The sequence below is a fragment of the Dermacentor albipictus genome, chromosome 1 (genome assembly GCF_038994185.2).
Source record: "Dermacentor albipictus isolate Rhodes 1998 colony chromosome 1, USDA_Dalb.pri_finalv2, whole genome shotgun sequence".
NCBI classification, from domain to species: domain Eukaryota; kingdom Metazoa; phylum Arthropoda; class Arachnida; order Ixodida; family Ixodidae; genus Dermacentor; species Dermacentor albipictus.
The window spans coordinates 160,606,485-160,620,821 of NC_091821.1; the positions used below are offsets into that span (position 1 = coordinate 160,606,485).

At 45.1% G+C, this 14,337-nt stretch overlaps 1 long non-coding RNA gene across 1 annotated transcript in view; it reads left to right on the forward strand.

Moving 5' to 3' along the window:
• The window catches only part of LOC135911203 (uncharacterized), a 107,020-nt gene extending 98,130 nt beyond the window's left edge, over positions 1 to 8,890 (forward strand). The window contains exons 3-4 of the long non-coding RNA XR_010567251.2: positions 7,869 to 7,937; positions 8,617 to 8,890. This is a non-coding gene — a long non-coding RNA (uncharacterized lncRNA). The remainder of the gene's footprint in view (positions 1 to 7,868; positions 7,938 to 8,616) is intronic.
• The last annotated feature ends 5,447 nt before the right edge of the window (positions 8,891 to 14,337 follow it).

The window sequence follows — 14,337 nt, forward strand, 5'->3', positions numbered from 1 at the left end:
TGCACGTTCACAACGGCACTTCGACATTTCGCGGCCTCCGTGCAACCCCTGGATAGCGCCACCCATTAGATTCCCTGACTCTTTACCTACCATGCAAAGAGATTGAAGTCGCAGAATCATTCTGTAGGAGGATTGCCGGTGAAGCAAGCTCCACTGGAACGCAGGCTCCCGACCGTTCACCATTCTCACGTGATCCCCGTATGGAGTGCCCTTTTCCCCTGGACGAACTAGAGGCTGCGCTTGCTTTATGCCGCCGTTCCTCAGCGCCAGGACCAGATGGCATTACATAACGCGCTCTGTGTAACCTCAGTGAACGGGCTCGAAAGGCACTCCTGCTCTTGTAAAACGACTCGTGGCGGACTGGCGCGGTTCCCCAGGATTGGGAGTCAAGTCGCCTGATTCTCTCAAAGCTGGCAAGTCGCCTTTGGGCATTGCGTCATACCATCCGATCGCGCTTGCTAGATGTGTCCGAAAACTAATGGAATAGATGGGTATAACGCGTCTGGAGTGGCACCTAGAGCACTAGGGAATTTATTCAGACACGTTGACGGGATTCAGGTGCGGCCGTTTATCTATAGACAACGTTGTCGACTTGGTAATGTACGCCGAATTTCAGAAGGCCTGTAAACGCTTGTCTGCTGCCTTGTTTCTAGTCATTAAAGGGGCTTACGATAATGCTACCCATGAAGCCATCCTCAAAGCGTTAGAAGCAATAGGACTTGGTGGCAAGATATATCTCTGGATTCGTAGCTGCCTACAGATGCAATCATTCTACGTGCTCACCGAGGATGGCCCGACACCGCAGTATTACAGTAGCCGCGGAGTCCCTCGGGGCGTTGCACATTTGAGATTACATCGACATCTAAACGTTATGGGCCTACAACATCGCAAGCCCATGGACTATTCTTCTAGCTACAGCTACTTTTGGACCTATATGAGACGCAATAACTTTTTCAGGACTTGCCGTGGTGGAGTAACCTCTTTCGCATTGCGTAACTCCAAAGGTGCGGGATCAAATCCCGGCTGAGTTGAGGGTCCACTTCGTAAAGAATGGGTTCCTTAATATGTTCGTTAAACCAGGTTGACATACACATGTACTTCTTCAGTACTCTCAACATGCGTTTTGTGTCCATTGGTGGTAAAGGGATGAGTTGAATTTCTGCATATTTATGGCCAGATTTTGCCAACGAGTCGGCTAATTCGTTGTATGCTATCAGCATGTCCCGGGACCCACTGTTATATCACTTCAGGTTTTCTTTCATTAGCCTCTGTTAAACTGTTCAGTACTGCGTATGCTATTCATGCGTGTGGTTGGCGGTCATCAATATCTTCAAGACATGCTAAAGCCGATAAGGAGTCCGTGCAAATTACCCACTTTGTTGGTGTCTCGTATGTCTTGATAAAATAAGTGGCTTGGAGAATTGCCACTAATTCCGCAATTGTTGGTGACGACGTGCATCCTATAGTCGACAAGCGTACCCTATCTGTAGGATGGTATAACATAAGCTGCAGTCGCACTTTCTTTGATTACAGAACCGTCCGTGTAGGCGTGAATAGGTTCCTGGCACTTTTCAAATAGCTTATGTAACGCTAATTGTTTCGCTGATAATGTGGAAACGTCGCTTTTATTTTTAAGCCCTTCGATTGACGTTTCTATTTTCGGTCTGAGTGCCAAAAAACTGACCGTGGAAGTCGTGATTTATGCTCTTGAAACATGGCGTGTATCTGTGCGCCCGTACAATTCTCTATCAGAGAGGGAAGTGAGTGCGCAGAATGCTGCGTAGAAATTCTGAAGAGATGTCGGCATGTTTCCAAGCTGAGAATTACGATGAAATATGGTTCCCGCGCTTCTGCAATAGTGAGGTGACTGGATGTAGCTTGGAGGACTCCTAGACACACTCGTAAACTCCGAGCCTGCAACAGCTGTAGCCGGTGAAGGGATGTCGCAGATCATTTGTGCATACAGGGGCGGAGTAAGCAATGCTCTGACAGACAAGTGCTGAGTGGACGTGAAGCAGGGATGCAGTTCTTCCACCCCACTTCGTGCCTGCGATTCTGCAGAGAACATTTATCATACAACTAATTTGGTCCTCCATGATGGTCCTCCATGATTGAAACGATGAGTCCATTGAAGCTAGTGGTCTAAAATCACGCTGAGAAAACGATGTTTCCAAAGCAGCTCGATCTCATGGCCGTCTATTGAAAGACCAAAATTTCTAACCTTTTTTCTTGTGAAAGGCAAAACCACTGATTTGGCATAAGATATCTGCATGCCCCGTTCTCTTAAATAATCACATTTTGCATGCAGAGCTTACTGCAGCCGATGCTTGACAACCTCTACTTGTTCGATGTCCATATGCAAATGTCATCAGCATACATAGATATGTTTGTCTGCTGGAAGTACTGCTGGTAAACCTGCTATTGCTGCATTGAAGATAAGTGGACTTAATACACTTCCTTGTAGAACACCTTTGTTTATGGTGTCTGTACCACTTTGTCCGTCATTTGTATTTATATATATCTCTGTGTTTCATGAAGTTAGCGATACATTTGAGTACTCGGCCATGCACTCCGAGCGTTGAGGGTCCAAGTAGAACATGAAGGTGACTGACCGACTCAAAGGCTTTCTTAACCTCAATAAACACCGCAACGGCAATGTTCCCACAGCTAATCTCGTGGTCATCAAACGTTAACAAGTCAAAAATACAGTCTATTGTACAGCTACGTTTTCTGAAACCATCTGTTTGATCTGGTAGACAACTGCTGGATTCTATCCACCATTGCAGTCTAATATCGATGATTTTTTCCATCACCTTTGAAACACAGCTGATTAAACTAACAGGACGGAAGGAGTCAATAGACAGTGGCGTTTTGCCAGGTTTTGGCAATGGGACCACGTTAGCGATCCTCCAACTCAGAGGAACATGTACTTCCTCCCACATCTTGATGAAGACGTGTAAAATATTGTACGTGCCTGTCGGGCCAAGGCTTTTCAAGGTGCAATAAGAGATGTTGTCAGGACCAGTCATTGTTGTTTGGCATGTCTTCGAGAAAGCATGCTGCAGTTCCTTTAGAGAATACAGAATATCCTACTGGGCATGAGGTAAATTACAAGCATCTTCGATCTGTTGCTGCATCGAAAAGATTGATTGATCTTGAATTGATACAGGCTGTGCGAAATTTACTAGTGCTGCGCAAAACGTCCTTGCAATTTCGCGTTCAGATAAGCCAAGAGCTGTAGTAATGCTTTTGAAGGGACTACATTGTGATACCGGATGGCCAAGGGCGTTTATTAATAACCTCCAGATTTTCTCTAAGGGAGTGTAGGGGTAAGTGATGTACGGAACTCACGCCACCGTTGTTATCCCAGTTTTTGCATACCCAGGTTAGATTTTCTGTGTGCAGCTTGACTTTCTTGACAATCTTCAAGCCGTCCGGAACGACGAAACCGATGCTGTGCTCTCCGTCTAACTGCTCGGAGTCGTTCATAGTCTGCGTCGACATTTTATTGTCCTTCTGGAACAGTTGTGTATCGCGTAGCCCTGGAGTAAGTACTAAGTACCGATGACATGAACGTGTCCACCTCATCTACTTGGTTCAGCACCACATAATTATATTCTAGAAATAGTTGCCAATTAGTAAGTTTAGTGGCTCTAGGCGGTCTTGCCGGACGCATAAAGGGATGCGTGATGAGAATTGGATAGTGGTCACTACCCCGTGTCTCATAATCTGTGCACCATCTAATACCACGCGTAAGGTCATGGGAGATCAAGACAACAAGCGTAACTGTAGCCTCGTAAAAGGGTAATCGATACATAATTAAGCACAACAAGGCCGCATGCGTCTATAGCCTTTTCTAAAGACCTGCCTCTAGACTCAGTGTGGCTACTTCCCCAGGCAACGTTATGAGCATTGAAGTCACTGCAGAATAGGGCTGGCCGTTGAATCCTTTGAAAGAAATGCATGAAAGTTGGCTGAGTAATTCGCGATGCTGGTTGTATATAAACGCAAACAATGGTCACTAGCAGCTTTCTTAACTGATTTTTTCAGGCAACGAACTCAGGCACATCAGAGTCAGAGGAGAAAACAGGGAGGTAGATAGCGTCTGACATATAACATAGTTCGACCAGGGCTCGGAGTTCGTAATTGCGGCGGAACACTGTTGCAGCATCGTTGAGTGCAGATGGCGGTGACTTCCCCGTTATAAAATACTGCTGGGGATATCACACGGTAGAACAAGGGGGCAGAAACTGGTGAAAAGCAAGCTCGTTGACCATTTATATATTTTGCTTTGCTTTTAATTAGAACACACCGATTTTCAAAATCGCTTGTGGCAGATAGCGCACTTCAGGCCTTCACGTGAAAGGCATACATTATACGTAATCTACGGACCACAATATTCTGTTAGCTAATTAACAAAATTTACTTAATTACTGTTACTTATTTAGATATGAGCATATGGTTCTTCAACATAGAGTTTACGCTCAACACTTTCCAAGGTCCCTGACCTTTTTGCGAAATTCTCCTGACAGGGCTGTACGCAAAGTTACATATACACTGTATACATTTTGGTTTAAACCGTTGATTGGTGCACTCTGAAATAGCGAAAGAAGCTACGCTGCTCCTTTTCAATTTAATTGACGTTCGGACACCAGAGGCGGAGGCCGGCAACACGCTTCCTCAAGGCGCGCCACTTATTGTAAAGGAACCGACGGACCGCGATTTTCTGCGACCGGTATTCTGACTGACATACAGCAGCATTAGAAAGGTCTTGCGAAATGTAATGTCACTGAAGAATGAAAGGCTTCGGAGAGAGAAAAATAAACTTTTATTTTCTGAAATGGTAATTCGAGTCAGAACGCGGTTCATCCTAGGTGGGAGGATTCCGTATTCCAGGAACCCTCTGGCTTGGGCTGCCTCCTTGGCCCGGGCAACGAGACTGCGTTGGTCGTCCAGGTAGTCAGAGGAAATTTTGGCCTCCCAGTTTGGTGGTATAGATTTGCGGTTAGTTGGGGTGCTCTTCTTGTGCTTCTATGGGGCGTCCTTGTTCGCCGCTGTCTTGTGCAGTCTGTGAGGTTGGATCTGTGGATGTGTCACGCAGTGTGCAATCCTGGACCATGTGTTGCAGGGTGTCTGGGACGTCGCAGTGGGTGCATGTGTACGAGTACTGCGTAGGCTTCGGATATGCAATGTAGATGTATGACCTAAAGGCAATAATTAACTGTTTATTATTGGTTTTTGTTAACGAGCTAAATGACAGGTGGGTTTCTCGCGCAGGACATGTCTGCTTTCTTATATTACGCAGCTGAAAAAGAAAGGATTACGCTGCCTGCCACAGACTGTTCATAGAATACTGCGTCTGATCTCAGAATAAGAAAACAGGCGGTGGAAATGTGACATAATACCAACATATACAGGTCCGCGCATTCACTCATAAATACACCCACTCCATACATCTTTTGAGCGAGCGCCGATGACCTGAGTGTGAGTCGACGTGGACCTGAGCACCAGTGCATGCAAGTGAGCAACATGAATGAATGAATAATTCCCAAAAATTATTAGAGAGTGAGTGTTCATTAACGTTGAGGGGTTTGTATTTAGCTGACAGCAACGAACGCGCGACTTGGCGGTAGCCCGGAAAGCAACCGCGCCTGCAAGGCCGCGTGGTGAGTTCGCGCCCACATGAAGGCGCCTGCAGGCATCGAAAGTTGGCCAACACGGCGCTGCGACTATGATCAGCGTCTAGTTCAGATGGTGACAGCGTCATGGACTTCAGCAAGAACACCTTAAATGTACATTCACACAACTGATCATGTTGATTATTCATTCCGTGAACCGACGAGGCTTCGTGGTACCAAATCACGACACGTACAGCTGGTTTGTTTGTTGTTGTTTTTTTCGCACTGCGCGACTCCGTGCCTCTGAGCGCCACTCCGCGCCTCCCTGCACAAGTGCCTTCAGACTGTCGCGAAACAGCTCGAACCTCCTTCCGAATTACGCTACAGTAAGCAGAATACCGCTGGCGGACTCGTAACAAAGGCACGGTGGCGGCTAGTCATGAGAAGCGTCGTGTGTGACGCCGATGTGTCCAAAACTCCGTCCCGGCCGATGAGGCAGCCGTGCGAGTCACCTTGACCCTGAAAGCCGCGCAGTGCGCTGCAGCCCAAGCGGAGCACCGAAAGGGAGCAGCAGCAACCGATAGCGCGGGGAGTCCGGCGCGCCGGAGAGCGGTGAGGAAAACGTGCTGCCAGCGCTGGGCGCCGCTTACAACTTGCACTTCCTTGTTACACGGGATTCCTTCGGGAGCTTTGCTTTGGTCGGGCCTGTAATGCGGACCTCGTCATTTCGTTTCTAAATTTATGGCCGGCAGTGCACGCGGCCAGCCGAGCGGCCTAACCAAAATAGCTTCGGAAGTGCGCGCCGAAATATCCTCGAGGAACAAAACATGTACTCTACTGCGCGCGCGCACGCTGCGGGGACCAGAAGCCTTTCGTGCATCGGGTCGGGGCGGCCCCTGGTGGCGCGTCGCGACCGGGCACGTGCGAGGTGATCGCTGTTCCAGCGTTCACCTTTCACGCTGGTCGCCGCGGAGCGAATGAGGAGTGCGCAGTGCCTTTTGTCGTCCGTGAGTGGCGCCGCCGCTCGCACTTATCTTTGCCCGTCTGCAGGTGGCGCCAGAATCGAGAGCTCGGCGAGCAGAGCACCATGAGTGCCGCGAGTTGAATGACCAAGACGACCGGCGTTTTGCGTTTGTTTCCCGCGCGACGCGTTTTGCAGAGAACACTGTACGGCTTCCTGTATAGGGCCAGAAGTGGGTCACTGCTGGCGGTTCAACGGCACTAAACAAGGTTAACCCCTACGCGCGGCAGCCATACCCGCCCCGCCGCCCACACGGTTTCACTTTCGTGGCCTCCCAAGACGCACCCTCGCGCAGGAAGCACCAGGGCTGAGCGCCTTCCGACGAGCACGTGTAAAGCGGCACCCGAGAAAGACACGGCGAGCGCCACTCCCAGCACTCGTCAACGCTTTCTCGCTCCACGGGCTCCGAGAAGGCGCTATTAGAAGAGTTTCAGAACTATTAGCGGACCTAACGAGTAGTGTCATCGATACGCCACCAAAGTGGGCTTGGATTCGTTTGTATACAGGGCAGATTGGTAACGCTAACTTAGGTATATCCTATTTTTAAGTATATCTATCAACTGCTGATGAATAGCGCGGCAGTGTGCTCGTTACATGTATAGTACTTTCTGTAAATGCAGAACGTACAAGTCGAAAACAAACGTAGCCGTCGTTTTTGTTGCAGCCGGTGCTTCTCCTAAGAGCACATATCTCCCACACAGAAAGGCACCCCGCTCCCACAGCTCTCGACGATAAATGGCCAGGCACTATGAACACAGTCGTAAAACTTCACCCCTTCTATTTAGAAGGAAATCAGCCCCATTGAGGGTATCAACTTCTAATTTGCAGTAGTACAGGGACAACGACACAGACATAGGAGGCACACGAGACAACACATATCGCTAACTTCCAACAGATTTATTTCCAGTTGTCACAATCGTACGTATACCAATCAGAAAGTCTTACAACACGTGTACTACATTGCTAGGTAGTAGGTAAGCACAAACGAAACCACGGAAACTACAGGCAGACCCGATGATCATTGGGAGGTGTCTTCCTTAACACGTGTGTCAGACGCCACGTTCTTTACATTGTTGATGTGCTCCCGTAACCTATCATTTACGCATTTACCGGTTCGACCAATGTAGAGTTCTTTCCACGACTGAGGGGAATGCGATATAGGACAGAAGCAGTACATTCACAGTATTTGTTTGTATAACCTTTTTTTTTCTGCTTCATTTTTCATGCAGAGTAAGAGCTTCCTTCTGGCCTTTTCTTCCTGCACAGGCCTACTATTAATTCGGCGCCGAAATAACAAGGTAGATGTTACTGCTCCTAGCGATCTTTTTTGTGTGTGAGAGAACTCATGTATGTAGGGGATGACGGCAACATTCCTCTTATCAATTACAGTGTTCGTACCTTCAGCGACTGACACGAGCACATGACTAAAGTATCCAGCATCGCCTAAACGCGCAACTTGTTGTCCGAAAGTATTGTGCATGAGGTGCTGGGATGCCCTCTTCAGTGCTTCACTGAAACATAACTTTGCTATTCCGCTCTTTACAATTTTTGTATGCGCGGAATGAAATGCCAAATTGGCTTACTTGTCTGTAGGGATGGTGCTGGTGGCGCCTTACTTGCACCACCAGCACGTTGTGATGTCGGCGAGCACAAAATTAATGTTAAGGAATCTAATCCTCCCTTCACATGGCATTTCAAAGGTCACTTAATTCTAGTGGGTTAAGACAATCGCTAATAGCAGCAAAAACGGAAGCGCATTTATTATCAAAACGATCAGTACAGACAACAAAAAATTAAAAAGTCGTCAACGTACCTAAATTATTTTATGGCATATCAACCCGTCAAGGCGCTCAGACAGGTCCTCCGTCTGGCTTAGCTAAAAAGCAGAATTATGTGCCGCCGCAACATTCATATGGGGACGGATTACCAGCGAAGCTGTTTAGGCTGCATACATTATGAAATCATACTTTTTTTCAGTACGGCACCACACCACGCCGACACAAGCGCGGTCACCGCAGCTGCTTCCATGCATCTGCGCCGAGCGCTGCTGCAGCCGCGCTGGCACCATCCGGACGCGCGCGACGTCATATAACCACAGGACCGCCGGCCACAGGCGCCGCCGCCACACTCTTTCCCTGGTACCCTGGACGCAAGCTCCAGGGTACAACCTCTGGGAACGCATGCGGGGTATGCATACGGAGGCTGGAGGTGAAACAGCTTCGCTGTAATAGCTCAACACTGAGTGCTTGTCAAGAACCTACACATGCTCCTTGTTTCTGCAAGTACAGGAAACTTTTGTATAAAAGTTGATGACAAATAAAATCTAAGCCATTCTAAAAAGCTTTCAATGGCTGTCCCCAGTTCCATGCTAAACCGAATGGCGCCATACGCATCAGTACAACTGTCAACACAGGTTAGTAATTTTCACTGCGGTAGAGAATATATTACATCGTTAAAATATGCGGAAAAACCTTTTAAACCTCAATTCTCATGAGGTCTTACAAACCTAATGCATACTGTGAATCAAAGTACGCCTGTAAGAGCTTTTCTGTGTATAGAAAATGTATTGTGTGCGATGAAACGTTCTTACCAAGGGCACATTATTCAAAGTACTATACTTCTGGCCCTGCTATATTCAGGGGTCATATGACACAATATACGGCGTTATTACAAGAATTGCCTGAAACGTTAGATTTGTACCTAACCCCCTGTGCCATCAACATACCCTTTACACCGACTTATCAATAAGCAGACATGTAAAAACACAAGGCATATGCGCCATTATTTCTTATATACCAGGCACATGAAAACCTTCGTGCTATAAGAACGCAATGAAGGACATACATACAGCAGTGAAACGGCGAATGATACAGCACGGCCTTGGAAACATGCATGTACATAGAAAAACAAGCATTTAAACCCGTACGCAACAAATATTGATAGCAACCTTTGGGTGTGCTATGCATATAAAAGGCACAAAAAACGCAATTACTCTTTTCTGAATTACATACCAAACGCTGTAATTCTTTCTTTTTTTCAGGTGCAGGAAAAAAAAAAGGTCCACACAGTCAGGGTGAAGTCCACTGAATATCACGTAAGTGTCACTCGCTTCTCAGCCTGACTAGAATGCTAGAAACCCAAACCTACCACCGTCAATCATTACTTTGTTATTCCATTAAAACGTCATGTGTCTTCACTAACCATCCTTCCAGTGGGTATATTTGCGGATCTAGACAATACGGTGCTGTGAAACTTTGGAGCTGCATTTACCAACCATCGGAACCAACATTCAGCTGGTTCCGACAAGCTACGAGAGCACGAGCCGACCCAATCCTCATCCTCCCGCTGACAACCGCCAGAGCTAAGCTGCAGGCCGAGCGCGCACTGACGGAGCGCTTGCACCGAGAAGTTATTAGAGCAACGATAATCAGCATCGACGCGATGCTCAGTGGGACATCAACGCTTCAGTTTCGCCCAGGAAGCAAACCCCTTAAATTATTTAAAGCAGACTATTTAAACTGTGCAAATTTAACTTCGCGAAGTTGCACAGTGGCTTTTGAGGGACGCCGTATTGGATTCATTTCGACCACCTGGGGTTCTTTAACTTTCACTTCAATCAAAGTACACGAGTGTTTTCCCATTTCGCTTCCAACAAAATGCGGCTGCCGCGACAAGGCATCGAAGCTGCGATATCGTGCTCAGCAACAAAACGCCAGAGCCACCGCGCGGTGGGTAGAACTTTGTTTACTTATTTGTTTACTTATTTGTTTACTTATTTGTTTACTTATTTGTTTACGTATTTGTTTACTTATTTGTTTACTTATTTATTTATCATACCCTCAAGGTACGGTTGTAAATTGCAGAGGGGAGGGACAAAGTAAGTAAACACAGATGCAAATCACAAAATAAGGAAGGAAGGCAAACAACATGGCAAAAAACATCGTATACAAAATAATAATGGTAAATAGAAACTTGTGAGCGTGGCAAAAATACATGGCGTAACAAAATAAAGAAAGGAAAAAACATACGATATAAAAATACAAGCCAAAATGTAAAACAATGACATAAAAGCAGTTATACAGAACAAGCCCACATCACGACACACCAAGAAGCCGACTTAAATCAGCGCTAATTAAATTAGACCGCAGACCTTTCAGTTTAAGGAAAATTTTGGGCCCTTGGCCAACAACGGCCTTGCAGAAGAGTGCTTTAAAAGCACTAAAGAGTTTTCTTGAAGACAGCGGCATTGCTGGAAGTTATTAGCGCTTTCATTGTTCTCTTCATTTCATTGTCACTGTGTATATCCATCTGTTTGTGAATTATGTTATGTTGACTGTTCTGTTGTGACTGTATGTGATATTGCATTTACATAATGTATGTACCACCCGCTGACTAGACAATGTGTTATTAGGCGGAAATATCTCTTGTACTTTTGAGACTTTCATCTACATAAGTGTGGAGACATACATTGTATTTTGTATGTACCATGTGTTCCTTACGTCATAGTGTTCCTGTGGAAACGCTGCGTGATAAGTCATGGTGCTTGTGTGAAAAGACTATTTGATATGTAACCTTGAACCTTGTACGATGTGTGACGGAACCACTCAAGAGATGAGGAGTAGCCGGCGCCTTAAATTGTGCGCCAACATCTCCTTATATCATATCAATAAAAAAAAACAAGCAAACGCAACAATAATTTATAACATGAAGCTTTGAAGTGTGCTTTTAAAGTTATTGGTGTCAATAATGCTTGTAAGTAATGCGGGTAAGTTATTCCAATCTTTGCTCGTTTGGGGAAGAAATGAATATGAAAAGCCGACAGTGTTGCAGTGCGGAATGTTTACCTTTTGGCGGTGGTCTATGCGAGATGAAATGTATGGTGGGGGTTGGACAAAGATAGAACGTAAATATGTGTTATGGTAGTAGATTTTATGGAAAAGACATATGCGAGATAGTTTTCTACGGGTTGATAACAGCGGGAGGTGAAGGAGAGCTTTCATGTTAGTGACACTCGCAGCTCTTTGGTAGTTGGTGAGAATGAAACGGGCTGATCGATTCTGTATTGCCTCAAGAGACTGTATGAGGGTGTCATGACCGGGGTCCCATACTGATGACGCGTACTCTAGTTGTGGGCGAATGTAAGTTGTGTACAATAAGAGTTTTAGTGATGATGGTGCTTGAGAAAATTTTCGACGAAAGTATCCCAGTGTGCGAGTGGCCTTAGATGTTATGTGATCAATGTGAGTTTTCCAGGATAGATTGCTGGCAATGTGAACCCCCAAGTATCGATATGACGTTACACATTCTAGTGGGATGTTATTTAGCGTATAGGTGGGGCAGATGACGTTAGTACGAGAAATCCTCATTGTCTTACACTTTCTAATGTTTAATTCCATGCGCCACGTACGACACCACTCATTTATGTTATTGAGATCCTCCTGAATTAGTAGAATATCTGAAGAATTAGTTATTTTACGATACAAGACGCAGTCATTCGCAAAAAAAAAAAACAAATGTTCGAGGAAACGTGAGTGGGCAAGTCATTAATATAAATTAGGAATAATAAAGGACCGAGCACAGACCCTTGCGGGACGCCGGAGTCAACTGGGGCTAAAGGTGAGTTAGCGTCATTAGTGGTTACAAATTGAACACGTGATGTCAGAAACGCGCGAATCCAATTACGGAGGGGTCTATGTTTAGAACGCCTAATTTATGAAGAAGCAATGCATGGTTCACTTTGTCAAATGCTTTAGAGAAGTCGAGAAATATACAATCTGTTAAAAAAACAGAATCTAAATTGGCATGTAGGGCATTAGTGAAGAGGATAAGCTGAGTGTCACAAGAGAAGTTTTTACGGAATCCATGCTGCATAACTGTGAAGAAGTTGTTATTGTCAAGAAAATTAACCAGATGCGTGTATATTATATGCTCCATAACTTTGCATGGTACAGATGCAAGTGAAATAGGTCTATAGTTGTGTGGATCATGGGTTGGTCCGGTTTTGTGAATGGGGATTACTTTGCCAATTTTCCAATCATGCGGTAAGGTGCCAGAGTTGTAAGATTGTGATAAATGCATTCTGGTAGGATTGAACAGTATTCCGCTGTGTTTTGTAAGAATATAGTGTTAATTTCCTGTACCTCACATGATGCTTTAGGTTTTAAGTTTTGTACTATGGCTTTGATACCAGTTGCGTCGAAAACGATGGGATCCATGAAATGGTAGTTAGTTGATTTTATCTCGGGCATCGGATCAGGGGTCTGAGGTGATGAGAATGACTGAGTGAAGGTATTGTTAAGCACAGTAGAACACAATAGGTCAGGTACTGGGTCCCCAGAAGTTGTTAGCAATGATCGATATTCCAGTTTTATGGTTGTTTCCTCGTATGGCTTCCCAGAAGCGTTTTGGATTAGTCTTCAATAAATTTGGAAGTGTACAATTAAGGAATGAAAATTTGGCTGACCTTAGGGCTTTAATATATGAAATTGCTGCGTGTTTATATGCTAGCCAATGTGTTTTGAGGAATGTTTCGCTGTACGAAATAAACGTTTTTTCCTGTTCGATAACCGATTAAAATATGTGCTGTACCATGGTGCTTTATTGTTAGCATAGACGGATCGAAGGGGTACGTGTTGGGTGATAAGCTCACTTATTTTATTTTTGAAGATAGACCAGTTAGTTTCTACGGAACGTTGCAGATAAAGTGGGAGGAATGTGTCTAGAAATATGCATAGTTCTCTGTTGATGGCTTGATAGTTAGCTTTTTTATAATCTCGGAACTTTTTCCGCTGTCGGTATGTTTTTTGTTGTGTTGTTGTAAGTGTAAAATGCAAGATCTCATGATCGCTCAGTCCGGGCATGTGTGTCACCGCAGAAAAGTTATCGGGCGATGACGTTAGAATGAGGTCCAGGAGTGAAGATGTGTTTTGTGCTACACGTGTTGGAAGTCTGACGATCTGCGATAAGCCGAAGTCAGAGCAAATGGAAATGAACCGATTGGCCTCGGCCGACGAAGGATTAGAAAAGGGATTGACATGTGACCAAACAATGTTAGGAAAATTAAAATCGCCTAAGAGTATGATTTCAGTTCCGGGGAAACGCATGGAAATCTTACTTAAACAATCATATAAGTCATCGCAAAAGGATGAGTCGCTCGATGGGGATCGGTAGCACACACCTAGTATTATTTTTTTTAAACTAATAGTTATACAGCATCAAATTAGCTCTAAATTGGTATCAATGGTCACAAAAAAACAATACATTCTTTAACGGCGAGCAGAACGCCACCACCAATTCTACCAGTTCGGTCACTTCGGTAAACAACGTCTTGGTTCTCGCACTCAAACAGTTCGGGGTTTGTTATTTTACTATTTAACCATGTTTCTGTGAGTACAATGATGTCAGCATTACAGTCGTTAATAACAGCACATAATTCGTCTTTCTTAGGAAAAAAACTACGAATGTTAGTAAAAAGAAGTGAACACCCGCAATCATTTAAGGCACCTCCCCTCGGATGGCCCTAACTTGGCTGTAACTTACGGCCAGAACGAAGAGTTGTAGAAGGTGTATGCGTTCTGCGCATTTCATAAATACTTACACTGGCTTCGTCATATGCGTAGCATTTCCCATCCAACATTAGTTTTTTATATCTTAGTTTGAAAGGCGTGTTTTTCGATTTGCCATATTCTATTAATTTTT